At 35.1% G+C, this 26,437-nt stretch overlaps 1 long non-coding RNA gene across 1 annotated transcript in view; it reads right to left on the reverse strand.

The window, feature by feature from the left end:
- LOC141521205 (uncharacterized) overlaps positions 1–26,437 on the reverse strand; it is a 56,195-nt gene that overhangs the window by 11,643 nt on the left and 18,115 nt on the right. The gene's annotated exons all lie outside the window — the stretch shown is intronic.

Below are 26,437 nucleotides of genomic sequence, written 5' to 3' on the forward strand. Positions count from 1 at the left end.
GGCTCGATAACCATCTATTAGGAATGTTCTAGAAGGGATTCCTATAAGGGACAGGAGATTGGTCTAGATCACCTTAGTGTCCTTACAAAATCATTGAAATAACAAATATTACAAAATGAACATTCCAAGGGAGCTGTAGTGTCATCATGATACTTCTTCAACTTGGTAGATGTCTCCTCTTTCCTCATAAACATGAGATTTTTGCTGAACTTCAGATTTTTTTGGAGAAAGTAGTTAGAAGACAAATATGAAAAATGTGAACATTTTCATGAAACTAAGGAGTTCCATGAGATGGCAAGAGTACTAGATTCCTAAGTACTGTAATACTGTTGTTATTCAGTCTCGTCTGAATCTTTGTAACCCTGTATGGGGTTTTCTTGGAAAAGATATGAAATGGTTTGTGACTTCTGTCAGCTCACTTTACAGATGAGGAAATAAAGGCAAATAGGGTTCAACATCTGTATTCTTCCACATATTTGCTGAAAGCAGATAAGTTTCTTCCTCTTATCTCAGATCAGGATCAGTCATTTCAATCAGTCTGAGTATCACAGTGTTTTCATTTACAATACTGTAGTAGTAATATGAAATAATCTGTCCTACTCAAAAGATCAAAAAAACAACATAATTTATTTGCAGGAGCTCCTCAAGTTGGTGGATATATTTGAGTTGAATTTTTCTTTTGTTTTTTTTTCTTTTGAAAAAATGTTCTGAACAAGGAGACCTTCCCAGGGCCACACAGTTAGTAAATGTCTGAGGCAGGATTTGAACTTAAGTCTTCCTGACTGCAGGTCCAGTATTCAATCCACTATAGCACTTTATTGCTTCCTATATTAATAATACTAATACTAACCCCTAAAAATTTTCTTTAATGAGTCACCAGATCAGATCTTTTATTTTACCTCTTTATAAAACATTGAAAATTGCTATATTCTTTTTTACATAAAGTTCCTTAAAACAATTGAAAGAAGTCATAGTGTATGGTTTCTAACTCTTCCAGGTATTTACTATGTTCTATTTTAAAATTAGAGCTATTTTCATATGTCTTATTAATCTAACTAAAATATTAAAAGAAGGAACTGTCTCGTGAATTCTATCTCATTTTGACTTTAGCATCACACAGTTGTGGATTTCTTTTCCTTTTTTAAAACATGTTCCGATTCATAACTTATTTACACAATTAAACATTAGAATCATTTTCAAATAAACTTCCCACATGGAATCATCCTTTCTAACACACAGATTCCTACTGACAAAGCCATTCAATCTGACAGGATAGCTAGACTTTCATACCAGTATTCTCCTACATCTCTGCTGAGAGGAGCAGGATAAGTTTCTTCCTCTTATCTCAGACCAGGATCGGTCATTTCAATCAGCCTGAGTGTCAGAGTGTTTTCATTTACAATACTGTAGTAATAATATGAAATAATCTGTCTTACCCAAAAGATTAAAAAAACCCAACAGCTTGGAATTAAAGACCATCACATTTTGACATCTCATTTATAAAAGAATATAAATTATCTTTCTATTCCAATCCTCTTGGATTTTCACTGAAAGTAACTTTCTGGTTTCTTATTATACAGGAGGATTTCACTATTCTCTTTGATATCTCTGACTTTTCTACAGACCATCCAAAGGTAGTCTCTAAAAATAGCATGGGGGGGGGAAGCATTGAAAAGATGATGCTACCTATTAGAGGGATATATTCATGAGTCCTTTCATAACGCACTTCCAGGTGGCCATGGCCTCACAGGACTGGTGTTCTTCACATTTTATCTTGCAAGGCTCTGGAATCCAAGCACAGAGGTTCACACATTCCTTGAGGCAGCACCCTGGAGAAAGACTCCTTTAACCCCTCTGAAGACAGCTTCCAGAGAGAGAGACACACATACATCCCTTGGCTTCTCTGGGTGCCAAAAGAGCTGGTAGATCAAAGGGATCATGCTTCAAATTGTCTTGCGCCTTATCTCCTGCTGGTCCCTCACCATTGACCTCTCCATAAGGTCTTTAAATAACAATTCCTTCCCCCTCACACACATACTGTTTTCTGGAGGAAATACTAGTTTCATGAAGTTTGTAGTTGAAACTCTAAGACCTGACCTCTCTGCTGTACAGATTTGACCTTCCTGGTCCCTTGGGTTCTGCTCTATACTTGCATGTAATTAGGGGAAGTCATGCAGATCCCTTTTAAGGAAAAGAATGCCTTTGCACAATTTAGATAATCCCAAATTTACCAAGTTATTTAATGTTCTGCCTAATGAGGTGACACTATACAAGAAGATTGTTCTGTTTATTATTTGCATCATGTTATCATGTCTTCAAGCTAACTGTCCTTTAAATTGAGTTGGTATTCTAACCATTTTTCTCATGATTATCTCCCTTCATTATACTTACCCTCTCCCATATGGTTTTTTTCTCATTACATTTATTTCATAGCAAAACCTTTGTCTCTGGCTCTTCTGTCTCTGTCTTTCTCACTTTCTCATTCCCTCTCTAATTTTCCAGATTTTTTTTTTTTTGTAAAGCACACCCATTTGTTTACTGGAGTTCCTCAAGTGAGTGGATCTATATGAATTAGATTTTTCTTTTCTTTTGAAAAAATGTTCTGAATATGTGATTTTTATGACCTAGTCTTAGAACAACAAGTCAGACTTTTAGTTAGATTTAAAATCTGGAGTCCATGGTTTGAATCCTCCATCTAACACCTTCTGGGTCACTAAGGGGCAAACCACTTAATTTCATTGTTTTGGTAATCTCAGTCCATTTCTGGAAGTCTCTTTCTGGTCACTTCCAATTCCTACCTTCACAGTTTTTTTTAAGACAATTCAAATTCCACCTCTGCGGGAGGGCTTTCCCAGACTTTAGCCAAACCCCTTCTAATTATCATCCATTATCTTACATGTACATAGTTATTTGCCTGGTATCACCTCTCTTCCCCCACCCCAAAGACATGGAAGCTCCTTCAGGATAAGGGCTGTTTTAAACCTTTCTTTTTAATCCCCTCTTTCCTGTATCCCCCTCTCTTTCTTAGGTCTTGTCTGAGTAAGAGTCTCATAAATGCTTGTTGACCGAATGGTTAAAAATTCTAAGAAAGTGGATTATAGCAGTCTGCAACTTGCCTAATTTATTCAACAAACATGTAGAGTTCTTTCTGTGGTTAAAGGACATGTTGGTTCTAGTGGGGTAGCCACATGGAGCTAAAATAAAACATCTTCATGAATTTTTTGTTGTTCAGTTGTTCAGTTATGTCTGACTCTTCATGAACCCATATGGGGTTTTCTTGGCAAAGATACTAAAGTAGTTTGTCATTTCTTTCTCTAGTTCATTTAAAAGATGAGGAAACTGAGTCAAACAGGGCTAAGTGATTAGTCCAGTGTCAAAGAGTAGTAAGCAAGTGTCTGAATCCAGATATGAACTCAGAAGGATGAGTCTTCCTGACTCCTGGCATGGCACTCTAGCTACTTTTCCCCATCTTAAAAAAGTACTATAAGGCAAAAAGTTGAATATCTGCTGATCAGAGAGCCTGGATTTCCATAAGCAGAGAGGATGATGGAAGTCAATTTATGTAAGGGAAAGGGAGGAGAGAACCCATGGAAACAAAAGCACAGAGGTTGGAAATCAGCATAGTGTACATGAAGACCCCCAGTAGACAGCTAATATTTTGGGGTAGATTGATTGAAATGCTTCTTTTCTAGAGTCCCTCAAGCTTTATCTTACTCAACAGATTGTAGTGAATTCTACAAGCACAGAAAGTTAGTCTGCCGTATCTGTTACAGATGAAGATCAGTTGTCATTTCTATTATAAAGCCCATTTTTCATGGCTATAATGTTTGGCATTTGAAATTACATGGAGCTTAAACTTTACTTAATGCTCTTGATTTAAAACCAGCTTGAGGAAAACAGTTATTACTCCTTCAAGCAGATAATGCCATTACAGTCTTGTCAGTATAAGTTGCTTTTTAAAATTAACACTGCATAGAACTTCTTAAAATGACATGGGGCTTTAAACAATGATAGCAAATCAAAAATAAAAAATTCAAATAATCAGTTTTATCAAGTTCTGGAATACTATGATAGGGTAGCCAGGACCCAGGAATATTTTGTTTTTATTCATATTAATGAAGGCATATAAGAAATCAGTTGAGGGGTGGGGGTGAAGGAGGTATTATAGTTTGAGCAAAAGACAAAGAAAATACTAGACTATTTTTTCAGACTTTTTTAAAATAAATGTATTTATTTTTCAAACTACATGTAAAATTGTTTTCAATAATTATTTTTGGTAAGCTTTTGAGTCCTATATTTTTCTCTTTCCCTCCCCTAGATAGAGAATAATTTTATATAAGTTTTACTTTATATGTTAAACATATTTTCATATTAATAGTTGTATAAGAAGAATCAGAACATAAAGGAAATAATGAGAGGGAGAAAAACATAAATCATAAAACAAATTTTAAAAACTGAAAATAGTATAGTTGGTCTGCATTTGGATTCCACACTTCCTTCTCTGAATGTGGATGATATTTTCCATTACAAATATTTTAGAATTGTCTTTGATTATTATACTGCTGAGAAGAGCAAGTCCATCATAGCTGATCATCACACAATGCTTCTATTAATATATAATGTTCCTCTGGTTCCACTCATCTCACTTAGCATCAATTCATGCAAGTCTTTCAAGGTTATATAATTGTGGTACATTGTTGTAATGGAATATTAATGTGCTGTTAAGAAATGATGTATATAATGAATGCAGAGAAGTATGGAAGGAACTATATAAACTGACATAGTGTGAAATAAACAGAGCCAAGACAACAATAAACACAATGACTGCTCAGTATATATAGAAAGATCTACCATAAACAAAAAATCAAAAATAAATGAAAGAAAAATGTAGAATTCAAAGAAGCATGGGAAGATTTATATGAACTGATATAGAAAGAAATAAACAGAACCTTCAACAATGACTTCAACAATGTAAATTAAAAGATTACTATGAGAAAGTTGGAACTCTAAGGAAATGATTAAAAACATAACGATTATCCTAGAAAAGAGATAAAGAAGTAATCCTTTTTTCTCTTGGCTAAAAGTGAAGGTCTACTGGTACAGAATATTGTATGCATTATCAGATACAATCATTGTATTAGGTATTTGCTTTTTACTTCACTATTTTTGTTTGTTATAAAGAAAAGTTTATTTTGGGGGGTTTGTACAGGAAGTATTTATTTTTAGAAATCACTGTGATGTAAAAATGAATATTAATGAAACTTTTAAAAAAGTTTCCTCCTCTTTTGCCAGTTTTCCAAAAGCTATGTAAATTTTCAAAAGGTGCTGGTCAGTTACAAACTACTCTAGGGCAGTTTTGTGTCTAAATATGTTTTTTTAATGATGTATTACTATGTGACAAAGCCTGTGACATACTACTTACAATTCTACCATCCCAAGGATGACATGCTGGATGAAGCCAAGTATAGCAAAGGATTACTCCATTACCTGCCGTGTTGGTTCCTCTTGAGCTTTTGTCATAAATTCTTATAGTTTCCCAAATTTGTCAGCTTATGGTGGTGCTCAGCCTGACTCTGGTATTTCTTATGTGTTCAGTGCTTATAGCTTCCATTTTGCTTCTGATCACTGATCTAATGAGAAAATTTCACAAATTCTGATCCTATTGCCTGTTCATTAACCTATGAATCACTACCACCTAATGGTAAGATGTGACCAGTAATAGAAATACTTTCTTCTAAATCAAAAATGTGTGAATGTGTTTGTGTGTGTGCATCTGTGTTTGTATGCATGCATGCGTGCATGCTTGCTTGTGTGTGTGTGTGTGTGTATGTGTATGTGTGTGTGTGTGGGGGAATATGGCAAGTTCAATGGAAAGTGACAGTGGAAGGTGAAATCTGTAAGACTGGTCCCAAAATAATGCATCTTGTAAGGAAGTGATACTATTGCTATAATCTGGAGCAATTGTAGGATATCAGCAGTAGAACTGAGCCACAAGATAGGGTATGGTGAAATAACAGTTACTACAGGAAGAAACCATGCACCTCACAGATGTTGGTTCCCTGTTGAAAAGTTCCATTCACCTTATGTTAGTTACAGCTCCAGAAATAACATATATTGCTGTCATTGTGGTCCCATGAATTTAAATTGTTGCTTTGGGCTGGTTTAGTGATTAGATCAATTCTATAATCCATGTTAATAAAAGAACGAGAAAGACTAATTAGTGACATGTTTCATAACCTCAGGATTGGTTCTCATAAATACTCACTGAAAACAAAGGGATTAAATTGCTCATAAACTCAACCCAATTTCTAAAGAAATATGAAGCTGATGAAACTTATTCATTTCCAACTGGTTTTTTTCACCATCACAAGTAATTGAAGGAAATTTGGGAGAGGGGGGAAATTATATTTTTCCTTTTTAAACCCATGAAAAAGCAATTACTATCCATGAACTTTGGGGTAACTTGCTTTTCGCTATCATCTACCATAGCCAGAGGCATAATTCCAAACTGAGAATGAATCTGGGATGTTAATAAAATGATTTTTAAAAAAAACTAGCTTATTCATTAAAGTTGAGCAAAATGGTATTCAGCCCCAAATCATGTAACTTATTTATTTCCATTCCAAAATGACTTAAGGATCCCTTTCTCATTTTAGAAAATAGTATATGCAGAATGAGAACTTTCAGAACACGCAGAGACAGTGTAGAGAGGCATTTAATTCAGAAAATGTTGGTTTGCAATGTGGATTGTGAAAGATCATTGCTCAATTGTAACAACATTGTCAAGGTAATGAAGACATGGACGGCTGTCTGCTACACTTGCTATCAGAAAATTAAAGGAAAACTTGAGGGTGAACAAAAGATTCCCTTATTAATTAATTATCTCTGTATATTTCTTTCTTTTTTATAAGCATGCTGAATTTAATTGTCATTCCCCTTTAACTAAATGAGAGCATGTTCCATAAACTGGAATACTGAACCACAAATTGTCCAAAATCCCTGAGGTACCAGAATCTGTAGAAGTTATTTTGTCTTTGAAACTCAGTTTCCCTAAATGGAAAATAGGATCCTTAATTATCTACCACATACATATGTGTCATGGGAATTTTGATCTCTCATTCTTAGGAAGGAAGCATTTTATTCTCAAAATTATGTAAAGCCTTACATTGTTACAGATATTTTTATTTTGCTTTATTTTATTTGAATTACTCAGTAATCACAATTGCACTGAATACATCCTTCCCTTCCTCTTATTAGTCTGGTTTACATTCCTTTTTTTAAAAGATAATTTGTTTTATTTTATTTGGCATTTATTTTTTTCAATTAATATAAAGGTCATTTTCAAAATTCATTTTTGTAATTTTTTTGCCTCTCATCCTTTCCTCCTCCCATGCTAGGATAACAAGTAATTTGATATAGGTTATAAATGTATAATCATGTTACTTATATTTATACAATAGTTAAGCATGAATGAAGAATCCGAACAAAAACGGGGAGAAAAACAAAAGAAGGAAACAACAAAGAGCAAAATTTAAAAAGGTAAAAATGGTATGCTTTGATCTACATTGAGATTCCATAGTTCTTTCTCTGGATGTGGATGGTATTTTCCATCACAGATCTTTTAGAATTATCTTTGATCACTTTATTGCTGAGAGGAGCTAAGTCTATCATAGTTGAACACTGCACAATGTTGCTGTTAAGGTGTACAATTTCCTCCTGATTTTGCTCACTCTACTCAGCATCTGTTCATGTAAGTCTTTCCAAGCTTTTCTAAAATCTACGACATATTTCTATACAGCTCTATCTGTTATCATAGTTATAAAACATTTTTCTTACAATAGCTCTATGAAATACATGGTAGAAATATTATTTCCTTTTGAAAGATGAGGAAAATAAATGTCTAAAGGATTAAGTGTTTTGCCACGAGCCACACCTTGATGAAAGGTGTCAGAACTGAGATTCCAACCCAGATCTCATTGATTTCAAATGCATATATTGGGATAAGGTGAGGTGTCTAGACCTAAGGTCATGAAGAAGCTCTGTGTGGTTTGCATTCCTTTACATTGACTCTCCCAAAGTCATAAGCTATAGATCCAGAGACCCTGACTGGCAGAAGGTACTTTCCAGCCCCGATCTGCCCACACAAAGCATAGTAGAGATGACCTGAGCAAATTGCTTCTGCCTAGCAGTGGGTGTTTATATTCCTCTTGTGCTAGTTCTGTGTACCTACCTGTTGGAAGTCAGACTCTGAGATGTCTGTTCTCTCTAACTATTCGTAACCTTTCTCTCCAGTTTGTTCTGTAATATTGAATGCTAAACCATCTCTGCCTTTGTGAAGGATGTTTAGCCCTGTCTGACTCTTCTGAATCAATGGAACAAGTCTAAAGCCAGAGAGAGAATGAGAAACAAACAGACACATGCAGAGGGATATAGAGACAGAGACACAGAGAGATGGAAGGAGAAGGAGGGGGGGAAGGAAGGAGAGATGGGGGAGGAGGAGGAGGAGGAGGAGATGGGGAAGGAGAGGTGGGGGAGAAGGGAGAGAGAATTTATTAAATACAGTGTGTTAGAAACTGGAAATATAAATAGAAACAAGTAAGACAATTCTGGCTCTCAAAGTAAAATTTTATTTTTTAATTTTTTAATTGATATTTTATTTTATTTTTCCAATTACATGTTATGAAAGTTTTCCAACATTCATCCAAATGCATTTGCATATTTTAAGTTACATAATTTCCTGCCTCTCTGCCTTCCTATTCCCCTCCTTTCAGTGGCAAACAGTCTGACAAATATTGTACGTACACATTTGTGTTTAACATGTTGTTGTTCATGTACACTATTCTCTTGGGCCTGCTCCCTTTGCTCAGCATCAGATCCTATAATTCGTTCCATGCTATCTAGAATCTGGCCAGTCATGGTTTCTTATAGATCAATAGTATTCCATAGCATTCATGTACAATAACTTGTTTGACCATTCCCCAATCGATGGGCACCCCTTCAATTTCAATTCTTTACCACTACAAAAAAGAGTTGCTAAGAATATTTTAGAGCATTTGGGACTTTTTCCATTTTATAGGATTTCTTCTGGATATAGGCCTGGTATTGATATTGCTGGGTCAAAGGGTATGATCAGTTTTATTATTCTTTGGGAATAGTTCTATATTGCTCTCCAGTATGGTTAGATTAGTTCACAACAGCACTAACAATGCATTAATGTCCCAATTCTCCCACAATCTCTCCAACACTGATCGTTTTCCCTTTTTGTCATCTTAGTCAATCTGATAGGTATGAGGTTGTGCTTCATAGTTGTTTTAATTTGAATTTCTCTAATCAATAACAATTTGGAGCATTTTTCATATGATAACATATAGCTTTAATTTCTTCATTTGAAAATTGTCTGTTCATATCCTCAGAAAAGGATTTTAAAAGGGGGTGGGGGACATAGTGTATAAATGAGTGGTAAGTGGTAAAGAGGCCTGATTCCTGACAAGATTAAAAAAGAAATACTCCATTATCAAAGATTGATATCATAAACATTGGGGTCCAAGGTTGTAAAAGTGTGGGAGGATGAATTAAATCTGAATAATATGGAGAAGACTTGGAAATGACCTTGGAGTGTCTTTGGAGACTTCTCCCCAAGTTTTCCCACTATTTGGATGGTTCTTTTGGACTTGTGGATTTGACTTTACTCCAAGCCTAAAAGTTCTTCATCTTTAATAACTGAAGTCCTTATCGTTACTAATTGTCCACTCAAAATCCTTGCTTCTGAATGCCTGGTCTTAGCCTCTTTCAGATTCCTTCAGGTAAGAACACAAGGGAAGAAGGGAAGTGAAGACAAAAAGGAAGTCTTTTGGTGAAGACAGTCATGAAATTAGATGTCAAGGACCCTTGGAAAAATCTAATTCTCACATATCAGAGAAATGGCTTTGCTTAATAAATGAATCATTTAACTTCTTTGAAACTGACTTTTCTCATATGCAAAATGGGAATAATAACACATATGACTCCTATCTTCCGGTGTTGATGTAAATTTAAAATGTCTTTCAAACAAGAAAACCCTACATAAATATTACATCCATGCCACTGTCTTCAGATAAGATCACACTAAAATTGTGTCCTAAGGAAAGTTAACTTTTGAGGGGAGCAAAAGTATACCAAAGAAAGCTAACTACAGAGCAAAAAAAAAAAATCATATTTACAAATGAATAGCTTGAAAATCTAGATTCATAAATTGACAGATAAAGAAAGAACTGTAAAAGTGACCTAGTTAGGGCTGTTTTGGCTGTGAACTTAGTCCTTTAATGAAGGAATATGTCGCATCCCTCCTCCATACGTCTTAGGTACATTGGGTAGTTATGCCCCTTTCTTTTCTCTTGATAGTTTTCCTAAAAGGACTTTGACTTCTTTATTTCCTATAATGGGCCCCAGGAACTGTGTCTGTCCTTTTGATCTCTTGCTGCCTATATCATTCTCTGCAGTGATAGAAAATACCCATGGCTACTGTTCAGGATTGCTCACTTTGCACCAACCACTCCTGAGATAGCAGAAAGAAAAGCTAGCCCATCTCTGGTCTCAGTTACTTACAGAGAGATTAACCAGTGGCAGGTGTGTGCAAGCTACTCTGGGGGAAGGGGCATGCCATAAAGTCATTCTTCATCTCCTAATTCAGCATGCAAATCCAGTGTTTCTTATCAAAACATCATGGGGAGGACTCAAAATCATAAATGTGATACCTTTTCTGGCATTTGATTGTTTCAAGTCAAAAAAGTAAAGTGAGATCAGAAATGAACCCAATCTAAAAACCAACCCCTCTCCCTATTCCTTTCTTTTTTCCCCTACCTCTTATCTTCCTTCCCTTTTTTCTTTTCTTTTCATTTCTTCCTCCCTCCCTCACTCCTTCCCTTCTTCCTTTTTGCCTTCCTTCTTTATTTCTTCCTTTTCCCCTTCCTCTCCTCTGCCTCTTATTTCTTTTTCTTTTTGTTTTTATCAACAATTTATGAATTTGAGCAATGCACTGACTATTCCTCCTTCTCCCTTCCCTTTTCACCTTTTCTCCTTTTCCTTCTATCTTTCCTCCTTTATATTCCTTCTTTCCTTCCTCTCTTTTTCTTTTTTCTTCCCTTCCTTTTTTCCTCTCTTCATCTTACTCTTCTCCTCCTCCTCCTCCTTTTTCTTCATAATATTTCCACAAGAACTTAGATGAAAGATACTTTGCTGCCTATTCAGATAACCAAACCTTTTGTTTCAAATGTGTGGTACAGTAGGATGCCAATAGATAAAGTTCTCTGCCATGCCCCTCCAGTTCCATCCCTAATATGGAATTTAATAACCAATTTGACATTAGATGCTGCTATGTGTATCACTTTAGAAAATAATACTAGAAACTTTTATAAAATCATTGCTAGAGAACAGAGAACTGACACTGTCATTAACTGACATTGTTATGAGGGAAGGTTCCCACGTGAATAATGGGGGTTGATTCATCCATTTGTAATGAGTGTGTTTTCATACTCATTATCATTTCTAAAATCTAAAAAGTATTAGTGAGTGTCTAAAGGAAATCTTCCAGGCATTAGGGGTACAAATATAATGAATGGACAATTCTTACATATAAGGTCATGATATTTGTCTTTCATTCTTGAAGAAGACCATGACATGAGGGAGTTGATGCCATGACAAGCACATGAATTGAATTTCAGTGAGGAGGTTGTTCTAAGTCACCAACCTCATTTTCTCCTCCAAAGTCACCTAGATCTAGTGGTCAGATATGAATCAGGACAACTGGAGATGACCCTAGATGTGAGGCAGTCAGGGTTGAGTGACTTGCCCAAGGTCACACAGCAAGTGTTTGAGGCTGGATTTGAGCCTGACTCCTCCTGACTCCAAGGCCAGTACTCTATCCACTGTGCTACCTGGCTATACACAAGGACAATGGATATGGAAGGAAAACACAAGGAGATTTTAGAAACATACATACATGCATAGTCTTTTAAAAAATAAAATAAAACACTATTCAAAATACATTCCTAAATGATAGGAGGAGATTCAAATTGACAGTGCTCAGTTTGTGCTATCAATTCAAACCTAGTTGAAATCAATTTGCCTTTGGTCACAGTGGCAAAATAGATATTTTTAAATTTTCCACTTATTCAATAGATAATATAGTCTGGGCACTAGTAGCTGAGACTGAGAAGTGTTCATAAAGAAGATGGTGCTTCAGTTTTGTCTTAAAGAGCAAGAAGTGACACCAAAGTATATTGCAGTCATGAGGGACATTCAGTGTAAGAGCTGAGAAGTAGGAGTTGGAGATTATGTAAGATGAACAGAGAGAAAGTTAGTTTACCTGGAGCATGGAGTTCTGGAGGAATGATATACAATGAGGCAAATTTTTGAAGGGGATTTTAAAGCTAACTGGAGAGGTTAGTTTGACTCTAAAGGCAATAGGAAACCTCTGGATTTTATTAAGTAGGAAAGTGACATATTAAGATTGACATTTTGGTAACAGAATCAAAGATGAACTCAAGAGGAAAGAGATATGAGTCAAGGAAAACATATAGGAGTCCATTGCAAAAATCTAGTGGGAAGCAATAAGGGTGTGAATTAAGGTTAAATATGTGCAAATAGAGAGAAAGGGCTAAGACGTAAAAGATGCAATGAAAGTACAACAAGATAGGACAACTGAATGAGTCTGTCAAGTGAGGTAGAGGGAGGAGTTAAGGTTAATGAGGTTGATCTGGCAGAATGTAGGGATTGGTGATACCTTTAAAAGAACAGTGAACTTTGGAAGAGGGAGTGCTCTGGGGAAGGGGACGAAAATAAGTTCAGCTTTAAACATATTGAGTGTGAAACTGGGAATCTAGTTTAAGATTGTTACAGCAAATGGAGAAATTTTGAATTCTATAGATAAGTTCACTTACTTTGGCAGTTTGGATAATTCCAGATGGAATTATGAAAATTCTTACCCTAGGTATTTCCTGTACCCTTTTAAGTATTAGATAGAAATCTTATTTTTTCAAATGAATGTGAAGTAGGAAAATTTGAAGAAGGTAATAAGGAAGTTATACAAATATATGACTATCTATTTAGAATGGTGAAAAGAGACAAAACTATACAATCAAAATTAACTATGATTTTCTTTTTGTCGATACAGGAAGGCAGAATTGAAGTGGCTCAAAGGCAATGTGACATACATAAGTTTACAGTACCCACCCCAGGTGTTCACATGGACTATTTGTACCCAAGCTGTGGTAGAGCATTCCAAGTTCATATTGGTCTGATCAGTATCGGTCACATTATAATTTGTTTCAAATATAGTTGTGTCATTTTTATCTTCTTTGATAATAAAGGACAAGAACCAACCAACCTACCAAATGTAAATATATACACACATATATGTAAGTGGTGTTCCTTTATTTTTCAAGATGAGGTTGCTTCAAGATGTTCTGATGAAACTTTGTTGTGTTCCATATACCAATGCATATCCTAATTTATAAAACAGAGTTCCAAAGAATATCATTTCTACCAGAAATCCTAGAAGTGGCAAGTTCCATTCTTGAATCTCATTGCTGATAATCCTCTATTCTTTGCTCATATCAGCTAATGACTGAATCACATATGTTTCTGATAGAAATTCTCAAAGATCTCATCAGAACTGAGAATGCTTCACTAAGTTTTCTAACATAATTAGAACTAGAAATGTTTGTGTTTGAAGCCACTTGCATGAAAAATGTCTTCATTTTTGAGTGGAGGAGGGATGGAATTAGCTGTTCTAACTGTTCTATAGAGAAACCTAGCTAGATGAACCATTATGAGACCACTGGAGATGAGAGTGGAGAAGGAGCTAGTTAAGATGAGAAAGAAAAATCAAAGACGATCATAAATTTAGAGCTGAAAGAAACCTTAGAAATCATCTAGACCAATTTGTTCAATCAATAAGCAAGGAAACAGAAACTCAGGGAAATAAAATGATTTTCTCAAGGTCTCACAGGTCACAAATTGCAGAGTTGGAATATGCCATTCTACCTCTAAAAGTCCAAGGGTGCTGTCAGCACCTCTAAGTTTGGTATCCCAGAACAAGGTACCAGAAGTTCCAATTTAGTCACCAAGTTACCTGATTATTCAAACTATCTTTTCATGGGTTGTCTATCATCATTCCTCATTCCTATAAGGCCCTCTCTTCCCACCTTTCCATCTTAGAACCCATAGCTCCCTTCAAGTCACAACCTCCTAGATAATATTATTCCTAACTACTCTCCCCATCAACTATTAGACTTTTTCTATTGGAAATAATATGTATTTATTTTGTATCTATTACATGTAATTTTATACACATCCACACCCACACACACACACACACATATTATATATATATATATATATATATATATATATATATATATTTGCTACATTATCACAATAATACCTAACATTTATATAGCATTCACTATGTGCCAGACAGCATGCTTATTGAATTATAATTATTATTCCATTGATCCTCTCAATGACTCTGGGAGGTAGGAGCCATTATCATCACCATTTTACATATAAGGAAATTGAGGCAAAAAAGGTTAAGTGATATATTTACCCAAGGTCATACAGTTGGTAAATATCTGAAGTTGTATTTGAACTCAGATCTTTTTGACTCCAGGTTCAATCCTAACTATGACCCATTCCAATATACTATAAAATCCTTAAAGATAATTTTTTTTTACTATTGTACCTCTATTACCTAGCACAGTACCTTTACCATAGTGATTAATCAATATTACATAAATGAATGAAAGTAATAATGGATTTAGTGCAGAACTCCCTTTAGCTTACATTTCTCCTTGCATTTTGTTGATTGTAGCTTCCTGTTTGTTTATAATGGAATTTGCAAGAATCCGTATGATGTTAGAAATAGTATCACTCTCCTTTCAATTCTCTTCTACATGGATTCACTGAATGTCTACACTTCCAGTGACTGTTGCTTACATTATTCCCAATTAGTTGCAGCAAGTGACACTAGAAAGCAACTGCGTGCCCTCACATTCATAAAAAAAAGTAACAATGAGAATCCCAGGCTGGCAAAGGAAATGGAATGCCAAGCAACTTCATGTAGACAGCAGATGAATTGCTGGGAATAAGGAGCACTGAGCAAGTGATGACAACTTGGGTAATTAACTCATCTCTAGTTTCACCTGTTCAACTTAGAGATATTGATATTTTGATTTAACTGGAAGCTCCAATTATATGTCAGTACATGCATAGAAGAACAAGGATGATCCAGTCTCCTGTGACCTGCATATTTTCTAGGCTTCCCAGTCCTTAATTAGGGTTTTTATCACCACATACTCAGATCTAGGTAGTCTAAGAACAACAAGTTCAAAGAACTTGATATTTGGGGAATGTAAAGATAGTATTGTCCTTCTGCATTCTGACTACTTAGAAAGTACCATGTAATAATGACACATGTTATAAAACTCTCAAAACTAACCTCAAAACTGGGTCTCAGTTGGCCTAAATCCTAGTACTGCTACCTAGCTGATAGGATGACCTTAAGGGAGTCACATGTTCTCCAAGGCTCCAAGTTTCTTCATTAAGAGAACAAATCCAATTTTAACTTCTTTTGGCACCAAAAGTATGAATCTGTATAGAAACAAAAGATCAAGATGCCTAGGATCTTCCCTTTTTTAACATAGGTACAGATCATGCAACAGTAAATATTTATTAAAGGATCATAGCTTGAGCATTGGAAAGGACAACTTTAAATGCTATGCATATTTTTTAAGGTTGAAAAATGTATAAATAAATATCAGGGTAGGATTTGAACTCAGGGTCTGTGATTTCAGAGATCAATAATGCTTCCTATATGTCTAGAAATCTTCCAAGAGAAAGGGATGAAAGGATACAAAAGAGAATCTACTCTTTTGTGGTAACAAAGAACTTAAAACAAAATAGATTCCCAATAACTAGGAAATGGCCAAATAAAATATAAAAAATATCCTTTTGCCATAACAAAAATGAATAACAATAGAGAGAATCAGGGGACCAAATATGTGAACTAATACAAAATGAAGTCAGCAGAATTAGGAAAATAGTAGATAACAATGGTTCCAACATTGTTCATGGAAAGAGCAACAAAAATAATACCAATGAAAATGAAAGAGAAAATTGTAAATATGATGATCGAACTTGGCATCAAAGAAAAGAGGAGATCACTGTGCCTCCTTCTGTTTTTTTTTAAGTTAAGGGACTTTGGAATAGTTTAATCTAGCCAAATTACTTTTCCCCATTTCTTTTTCTTTAATGACAGAGAATGGTTTTATGAAGGGGAATGATATTTGGAAATGAAGGTTATACAAAAACAATAGATTAGCAATAGTATACAAAAATAGTATATTACAAATATACAATATAGTATATTACAAAAATAGTATATCCCTGCTCTATAGACCTTTACATTATTTTTATACATGCACAAACACACCCAAACACAGGCTGACTAGCAATATATGATAGAATTATAGAGTCAACTAATTTGAGCTAGTGAGTTGTATAGGATTACCAAGAGAGAGTGTTAAGTTGAACCATTTCACTTTATAGATGAAAAAGAGTTCAAGTGATTTGTCCAAGATAGTAGTAGAAGCTGTAGAAGGAGGTGGAGGAGGTAGAGGAGAGGGAGGGGAAGAAAGAAGAAGACAATGACAAAGGCGAAGGAAGAGGAGGATGATGAAGGGGCATAAAAAAGGAGAAGAAAAAGAAGACAATGACAAAGATCAAGGAAGAGGAAAAGTAGGAGGGGGAAATGAAAAAGGAGAAGATAAAGAAAATGACAACAGCAAAGAATGAAGGAAGAGGAGGCAGTAAAGTAGAAGATGAAAAGGAGGAGGAGGAGGGAGGAGGAAAAAGAGGAGATAAAAAGATGAAAAAGGAGGAAAAGAAGGAGAAGAAAATTTAGACTAAGAAGGAAGAGGAGGAGAAAATGGAGGAGATAAAAAGGAGGAAGAGGAGGAGGAGGAGAAAGAGGAGAAAGAGGAGAAAGAAGAAGAAAAAGAAAGAAAAGTTGATATTCAAGTCCAGGTCTCTGATGTCATTTCATGACACCGCACTGCTTATTTTTTTGAAACAATTTTTTAAAAATCTCAACCTAATATCTTTTTTCATGTCCAATGTTTCTCCCATTAGTTTGTGTATGCTTAGGAAATTCAAATTCATATAAATTCATATTTATATAAATATATATATATTTACATATATTATATATAAATTCATATAAATAGTACCCAGTACTATTTATATACTGAAGAATGTATATGTAATCTTCAATACACATATATATGTATATATATTTATATATATATATATATATATATATATATATATATATGGAGAGAGTGAGAGAGCGAGAGGGGAGAACAAGAGAGAGAGAGAGAGAGAGAGAGAGAGAGAGAGAGAGAGAGAGAGAGAGAGAGAGAGAGAGAGAGAGAGAGAGAGAGAGAGAGAGAGAGAGAGAGAGAGAGAGAGAGAGAGAGAGAGAGAGAGAGAGATATTTCTTGAGTTACTGTCTTTAGTGGAGGAGGGGCTTACATAGGTCAAAGAAACCATGAACTTTGCTGTGCAGGTCTACCTGAGACAGAGAGATCAGAGTGGAGAACTTACAAAAGATGACCTACCAGAGAAAGAAACAGCAAATTTCTCTGGTACCTTTGCCAAGACAACTTCATGGACATATTGTTGTGATAACAAAAGTTGGACATATCTGAATGCCACAACAATAGCACATATCTATGAGATCTATTTTGTATATCAGTCCAAAGATGAAAATATTGACTATGCATATAGTCCAAGGAGTAGGGGAAGGGATCTGAAAAACAGGAGATGAAAGGACAGTCAAAGACAAATCAGTATTTTTGTTATTTTCCTCATGTTTGATCTTGCCTGTATTATTGTTTGAAATCAGTAGGCATCTATATCTACAATAACAGCACAATTGTAATATTTCTTTTACCCTATTTGACTAAAGAATATCCTTCTTTACCTCCCAAGATGAGGAGTGCAGAGGAAAACTTATTTTTCCCCTCTTAAAAATGTAGAAAAGATGACTTTTCCCTCTCATTTGCTTTTACTGGATATAACCAGTTCTATTGCCTAATAGAACAGCAGCTCCAGGGATGATTCAGGTAATGAGACAAATATAACTTTCCCATATTTTTCTCCATGGTCTATACTCAGGAAAGCAGACCACTGTCTATCAACACGTCTGGCACCAAAATAAAGCAACTCTCCTCTCCCTGGGCCAGGTATCTGGTTGCCTGGATACAGTGACCGAAGCCTATAACATCTTGGATTTCTATCTAATTTTTCTGCCAGGTTCAGAAAGCAAACAGTGTTTGTTTTAATCGAAACCTTTGCTCTGAGGAGACTTCCTTTAACCTTGCCCAGAATGATTTCAGCAGCCTGCTTATGGGTAATGGGTAAAGACAGCCTAGCAGTTCCAAGCCCACTGTCATCTGGGTATCAGTGCATGAGGCCATAATTAAGGTTGAAGGTTGAAGATGGATAGTTTTCCAAAAGAGGTCATAGTAAAGATCAACGTGTGTGTGTGTGTGTGTGTGTGTGTGTGTGTGTGAGAGAGAGAGAGAGAGAGAGAGAGAGAGAGAGAGAGAGGAGAGAGAGAGAGAGAGAAAGAGGTTGAAATTGGAGTTTTTATAGCCACAGGCAAATTGGAATGTAAATTTTTTCTGGGGGGAGGGGGAGAGACAGAGAGACAGAGACAGAGAGAGGAAGAGACTCAGCATGATGATAAATGAGCTTCTGACTTTAGTCACAAAAGTAGCACAATTCAGAGCAAAGGCTCCATAAGAGTCTATCCTCAGATTACCCTGCTATGCCCAAACAGGAATGTAGATCAATGTTCAGATATGGGCATAGGAGGGAAGGGAATTTTCACGAAGTCATGCAAATATGAGAACTTCTTCCCCTCCTCTTTTTGGTATCAAAGGCTGAACACTAGAAATGCCTGCCAGGAGTGAAAACAGCTCCAACCCCTGGTCGCTTATTAATTTCTCTGCTCTCATGCCAAGTAGATGCCGCATATTCTAAGGGACCAAAGAGTTTTTGATTTTAGTAAGACTTATGATTTTTAGAGATTTGGTTTTTCTCTTTTTCATGGAGACTTTCTTGAGGATCTCTGTGATCTTTATGCATAACAACATTGGGGAAAAACATCATATATCTCTGTCTCTGTCTCTGTCTCTGTCTCTGTCTCTGTCTCTGTCTCTCTCTGTCTCTGTCTCTGTCTCTATTCTATGTGACCTGGCCTAGCACTTAACATTTTCCTACTTCTACTCTCTTGTTCTACGCCATTTTGTATTGTCTATTTATTTAATTTGATATTAGGAATGGTGTTTATACATTATATAGTTGCAGAGGGAAGGCACTTGAAATAGAAATTATTTCTTTTTTTTTACATTTCTGGCTAACATTACTCAGTATACTTGTAAGAGCTAATATTAATATGGAACATTTATGGTTGACAATGTACTTTACAATATGGCATCTCATTTAGCCCCTACTAATAACTCCTTAAAATAAGTGCTGATTTTACAGATGAGCTAACAAGCTGAGAGAGATGATTGACAAACTTCTGTTGATTTAAACTGCATTGAAGCTGTGTGGGTATGTAGGCTTCCTATTTTTCCTATAGATGCCCTTTTCTTCAGTACCAAAACCAAGCTCAGGTCACATCACCTCTTGTCTGGACTACTGCAATAGCTTGTTGATTGATCTCCCCAGCAAGCCTTTTGCCATTTAAACCCATCCTCCACTCAACTGCTAAAATGATTTACCTAAAGCATAGGTCTTGCTGTATTATTTCACTATGCAATAAATTCCAGTGACTGGCTCTCACCTTCAGGATGAAACATAAAATCCTCCTTTTGGAATTTAAAGCCTTTCACAATCTGTCCCTCCTTCCTACCTGACTACTTGTTATTCCTCATATGAGATAGTGCTTCCCCAATCTTTACATCTCCTACCCCACATTCTCAGAGAGTTCCCCTTCATATCTGTTTTCTGTCTTCCTTCAAGCCAGAGCTTAAATCCTACCTTCTGGGTGAAGTTTTTCCTGAGGCCCCCCAGCTGCTAGTACCTTTTCTAAGTTTACCTTTCAATGACTATGTAGGTATGCATGCAAGTATATGTGTATGTATATGCCTGTATCATGCATGTATGTGGCACACATGTGTATTAGGCACTTGTGTTGGATCTGTGCATGAGACACACATGCATGCTCATTTTTCTGTGTGTATGTGACATGTGTGTATATCCATGTATACATGTATAGCTATAAATGTGTATATATCCATCTATCTTATATGTACCTAGTTGCTTTTACCCTTCTTTAGAGTCTGAGTTCTTTGAGGATAGGGACAATTGTTTCCTTTATTTCCTCCATGCTTAACATGGTACATGTTACTTAGAATGTAATTAATAAATGCCTACTGACCAACTATTGGATTGCCAGTTTTAAGAGGTCATGTCATATCTTAATTATTTTTGTACCCCCACAAGTTCATAATACAGAGTTTTACACATCTACAATGGTTGTAAAATGAATGATGAGGAAGGAAATGAGAGGGAAGCTTTCCTGGAATTCCATTATATTATGTAACTGAATTTGACATTCTATACCTGAATATCTTTCAAGGAAATACATCCCACCAGAACTGGTTATCATTTTAAAAATTCTTATTATTTCACAATGAATTGGTACAGTGGATAGAGCATTGGATCTGGAATCAGGAAGACCTGAGGTAAATCTGGTCTCAGACACTTTCTAACATGTAACCCTAAACAAGTCATCCCATTTTCCTCAGTTTCCTCATCTAAGAAAATGAGTTAGAAAAGGAAATGGAAAATGACTCCATATATTTGCCAAGAAAAGCCCAAATGGAATCATAAAGAGTAAGACATGAATAAAACAACTAAAAACAACAAGAAAATGGGCATGTAGCAAATATCTAGCAAATAACAGTGAAAAGATTATAGGAGTCAGAAAATAACTGAGACTAAATCCTGCCTTAGACATTTATTAGCTATGTGAATAGCTAATAGACCTCAATTTTCTCATCTATAAGCAGACGGGTATAATAATAATATCTATTTTACAGCTTTAATGTGAGGAACAGATGAGATAATGCATATAAGTGCTTTGCAAATCTTAAAGTAGTATAAAAATGCTAGTTATTATTACTATAATTATTATTATCACATCTACACAAGTGTCCCCAAAGCCTGTCAAAATTGTTAAAGCTTATTTAAACTTATTAATTTCAAAATTACATATGCTTCACATATAATTATTTAAATTTATTTTATATTTATTTAGTTTTGTGAATTTCATATGTTAAATTTTTGGCTTTAGTTTGAACAAGATAGGGCATCCTATCATCACACATTGTATGAGTGACAGTTTCTAGATAACTTTCTCAGACAAGACGAATTAAAGACATCCTCTAGTTTCTCCAGCTTGGTCGCTTGTTCTACCCCCATTAGACTTTTTTTTTTGGTCAGATCACATTAAAATTACTAATATGGACAAAATTCCACATCAGAATGATCTTGAGGTTTTGATTAAAAATGCAGTCCTTTTAGCAATTGAGGAAAAGCTTTCCTAAAATTCAAAAGTTAACTAGAGAAACAAATAGCACAAGATGGAATTATATTGAATTTTAACAAGAAACATCAATACTTTAAAATTGCAAATAATTAACTTTCAAAATGGTTTTTCTATAAGTTTGAAGCATTTATTCTTCTGAAATTGTTAAAGCATAGAAACTGCACTAAGACTTTTGGGACAAAATATATATTGGATCCAGTTCACATATTTTTCTCAAGAAAAATTATTGGGGCAGCTAGGTGGCTTAGTGGATAAAGCACCAGCCTTGGAGTCAGGAGTACCTGGGTTCAAATCCGGTCTCAGACACTTATTAATTACCTAGCTGTGTGGCTTTGGGCAAGCCACTTAACCCCATTTGCCTCACAAAAAACCTAAAAAAAAAATTATTGGGACTTCTGGGGTGGAGCCAAGATGGCAGCTTGAAGCTAACATGCTCCTGGAGCTTTTCCCTACCAAAGAAAATGAAGCCTCTGCACTGACATTAATGCTACAGATCCCACCAAGAGAAAGAAAAGATCCAAAGAAGTTTTCAACAGTAGATATCAAAGAGACAAGTCTGTCTCTTTGTAGGGGAGGAGGGAGAAGGGAAAGTAAAGTCCAGCAAGATGGGAAAGTGGAAAAGTCAGTAGGAGACTTTTAACCACAGTTCAGTCCAGGTCTCTATTGTTTGATGATAGTATAGATCCCAGCATCTAGATAGCAAGCTAACAGGGAGGGTCCCAACAAACAAAGTCTGAACCCTGGAAAACACTGGGAAAAATACAGGACCAGGTTGAGAACAAACCAATGCTTAGTCATAACCTGGTCACAAAGGAGGAAATAAACATTTGTAAAGGCAAGGTTTGGACTGCATAGGCAACATCTCAGCCAATGACAAGTCAGGGATCAGACCCCAGTCCCCAAATAAAAAGCTTGGATGTATTCCCTATATCCCAGGAGCAGCACTCAAATGATGAAATGAACACAAAAGCTGTAAGAACACTCACTATAGAAAACTACTTTGCAGATAATGATAACAATGCATGTTGGAAGAAGAAATCAGTGAAAAATTACTCACAAGGGAAGCCTCAATAGAGTCTATGAATTGGACTCAAATCCAAAAGTTCAAAGAAGAGCTTAAAAAAAGAATTTAAAATCCAAAGAAGAGAGGAAGAAGAAAAATGAAAAATAAAGAAATGACAGTCATGCAGGAAAAATATGAAAAATTGACCAAACAATTCAGTTCCTCTAAAAGTAAAAATAAACACCTGGAAAAGGAAATACAAAAGTTAATTGAAGAAAATAAAACCCTAAAAATTAGAATTGAACAAATAGAAACCAATGAATCTACAAGACTACAAGATTCCATCAAACAAAATAAAAAGGTTTAAAAAATTAAGAAAACATACAAACTTGGAAGTAGCTCCGGGAGAGATAATCTATGAGTCATTGGACTATTAGAAAGCCTAGATCAAAAAAAAGAAAAGAAAGTGGAAAACATCATGCAGGAAATTATCAGAGAAAATTGTCCAAATTTGCTAGAACAAGAAGACAATACAGCTATTTAAAGAATACACAAAACCCCTCCAGAAAGAAATCTCAGGATAAAAACTCCAAGGACTGTTACACTCAAATTCCAGAACACTCAAATAAAGGAGAAAATACTTCAAGCAGCAAAAAGGAAGCAATTTAAATACAAAGGAAACACAATCAAACTCACATAGGACCTATCATCCTCAGGACTGAAGGCCTGGAGGACCTATATTTCAGAGGGCACAAGACCTGGGATTACAACCAAGAATTTACTTCCCTGCAAAATTCAGCATATACTGTCAGGGAAAAAGATAGATGTTCAACAATATAGAGAACTTCCAAAATTTCCTGACAGAAAGACTAGAACTGAACAAAGAATTCAGTCGCAAAACACATGACTCAAGAGTTGCATTAAAAGGTAATATGAAAAGTGAAGGAAAAAACAAAACAAATGTCAAGACCATCAAATTGTATAAAGGCCTAAAAGGGAAGATATAATACTTATAACTCCTGAGAATTGTACTTCTCTTAAGAGAATTAAAGGTTCATATATAATTGAAGACATTGCACTTAGAGTGCTATGTACTGTTGTGCATAGGTAATATGAGTATAATTGAGTCTTATCTCTCCACTGATGAGGTCCAAGATGACATCACTGTGTTTGAGACAAAAAAAAAAATCCTGATGAAAAGCAGGGGTGTTAACTCTAAACTTAAGTGTCTCAATTTCTTTTGACCTACTTTAATTCTGCTGAGCTCAAAACTGAGTACTGAGCCAGTGTCTCCCATAACTTATAATCAATTGTAAAGTTATTAAGTGAGACCTTCAGAGCTCCCAGTACTTAGAGCACTTTGAGATACTTATAGTTGATTAAATCAGGGTTGGGCTTAATCCATACTTTACTTAACAAGGAGTGGAGGATGTACCCTGAATGGGGGGTGGGGGAAGTGGGGGAGAAAGTAAGCTTTGGGGGAGGGGTACAAATAACTCATGAAATGATTTAGTTTTGGGTGATACTTTGGCTCATGTGGATTGTGTGTCTTTGGAAGGAGGGGACTTGAAAAGGGGGGAAGGTAAAAAATGTTTATAATTTGATGTAATTCAAGACTCTTTAAAAGTGTACTACTTATTTGACAGAAGAGGGGAGGGTACTTAGTGACTTTGAGTCAATACTGTTTATCAAACAATCAAGCAATCCATCAATCAATCTCTGAAATACTACAATAACACTTTGAGCTTATAAAGTAACCAATTAATCAAGCTGTGATTGATGATACCTGAATAATAGTAGCTGAGTGATAAATAGCACCAGGTGAAGAGACACAAAGATTTATAATTTTAGGGGGAAAGAATGGAGGGTGTGAATACTGAGTAAATTCTATTCAATAGATTTGGTCCAGAGAGGGAATAAAATGCATTCCCACTTGGTTTTAAAAATCTATTTTACTCTACAGGGAAGGAGGGAGGGGGGAAAGGAAAAATAATGGAAGAAGGGACTGATAAAAGGGAAGGCAAAGGTATAAGTGAAAATAAACTGAAAGCTAAATTTCAATAGAAATGTTAAAGAGGAAAGGGAGTAAAAACTTTGGTGAGGAGAAATAAGAGTAAAGGAAAGAAAAAAATAGAAATTGGGAAAGATAGCATGGAGGAAAATGCAGAATTAGTAATCTTAACTTTAAAGATTACTGTAGCTTGACAATATAAGTAGATAGCAAAAGAATTAAAAGCCAGAATCTTCAATATATTGTTTGCAAGAAACACATTTGAAGCAGAGAATTACACACTGGGTAAAAGTAAAAGGATGGAAAAATATATTATGCTTCACCTGAAGTAACAATATCAGGGGTAGAGACCTGGACCTCAGATAAAGCAAAAATCTATCACATTAAAAGGAATAAGGAAGGAAGCTACATCTTAAAAAGAACCATAGATAATGAAGTTATATCATTATTAAATATGTATGCACCTAGTGCTATAGCATCCAAATTCCTAGAGGAAATGCTGAGGGAATTACAAGGAAACATAGACAGCAAAATTTTAATGATGGGGTACCTCAAACTCCCTCTTTCAGGACTAGATAAATCTAACCACAAAATAAACAAGGAAGTTAAGAAGGTGAATGAAATACTTGAAAACTTAGATATGATAGACTTCTGGAGAAAACTTAAAGGGGGATAGAAAGAAATATATCTTTTTCTAGGCAGTATATGATACCTATACAAAAATTGGCCATGTGGTAGGGCATAAAAAATCTTATAATCAATACAGAAAGGCAGAAATAATAAATGCATACTTCTCAGCCCATGATGCAATAAAAATTACAACTAATAAAGGTCACAGAAAGATAAACCAAAAACTAACTAGAGACTAAATAATTTAAGAGTGGCCCAAACAGTAAATCATAGAAATAATCAGTGATCGTATCCAAGAAAATGATAATGATGAGACATCATACCAAAATTTATGGGATGCAGCCAAGGCAGTTTTGAGGGGAAATTTTATTTCTCTAAAAGCTCATATGAATAAAACAGAAAGAGGAAATCAATTAATTTGGTATGCAACTAAAAAAAGCTAGGGAAAAAAAGAACAAATTAAATATCTCAAATTAAATACTAAATAAGAAATTCTGAAAATTAAGGCAGAGAGTAATAAAACTGAAAGCAATAAAACTAATAATCTATTAAATAAAATTAAGAGTTGATTTTATGAAAAAACCAATGAAATATATGAATCTTTGGTTAATCTGATTAAAAAAATAGAAAGATTTCTAAATTACCAGTATCAAAACTAAAAAAAGTGAACTAACCACCAATGAAGAGGAAATGAAAGAGATAATTCAGAGCTACTTTGATGAACTGAATACCAATAAATTTGATAACCTAAATGAAATGGATGAATATTTATGAAAATACAAATTACTCAGATTAACAGAAGAAGAAATAACAGAGTTGGAACAAGGATGCCCATTATGACCATTAATATTCAATATAGTATTAGAAATGCTAGCTGTAGCAGTAAAAGAAGAAAAAGAAATTGAAGGGAACAGAATTGGCAATGAGGAAGCAAAGCTTTCTCTCTTTGCAGATGATATGATGGAATACTTAAACAACTTGAGAAAATTATCTAAAAATTCCTTGAAACAATTAACAAATTCAGCAAAGTAGCAGGATATAAAATAAACCCACATAAAATCATCAGCATTTCTATGTATGAGCCACAAACCCCGAGAGCAAAATATAGAAAGAGAAATCCCATTTATAGAAC

The sequence above is a fragment of the Macrotis lagotis genome, chromosome 4, assembly GCF_037893015.1.
Source record: "Macrotis lagotis isolate mMagLag1 chromosome 4, bilby.v1.9.chrom.fasta, whole genome shotgun sequence".
In the NCBI taxonomy this organism is placed as follows: Eukaryota; Metazoa; Chordata; class Mammalia; order Peramelemorphia; family Peramelidae; genus Macrotis; species Macrotis lagotis.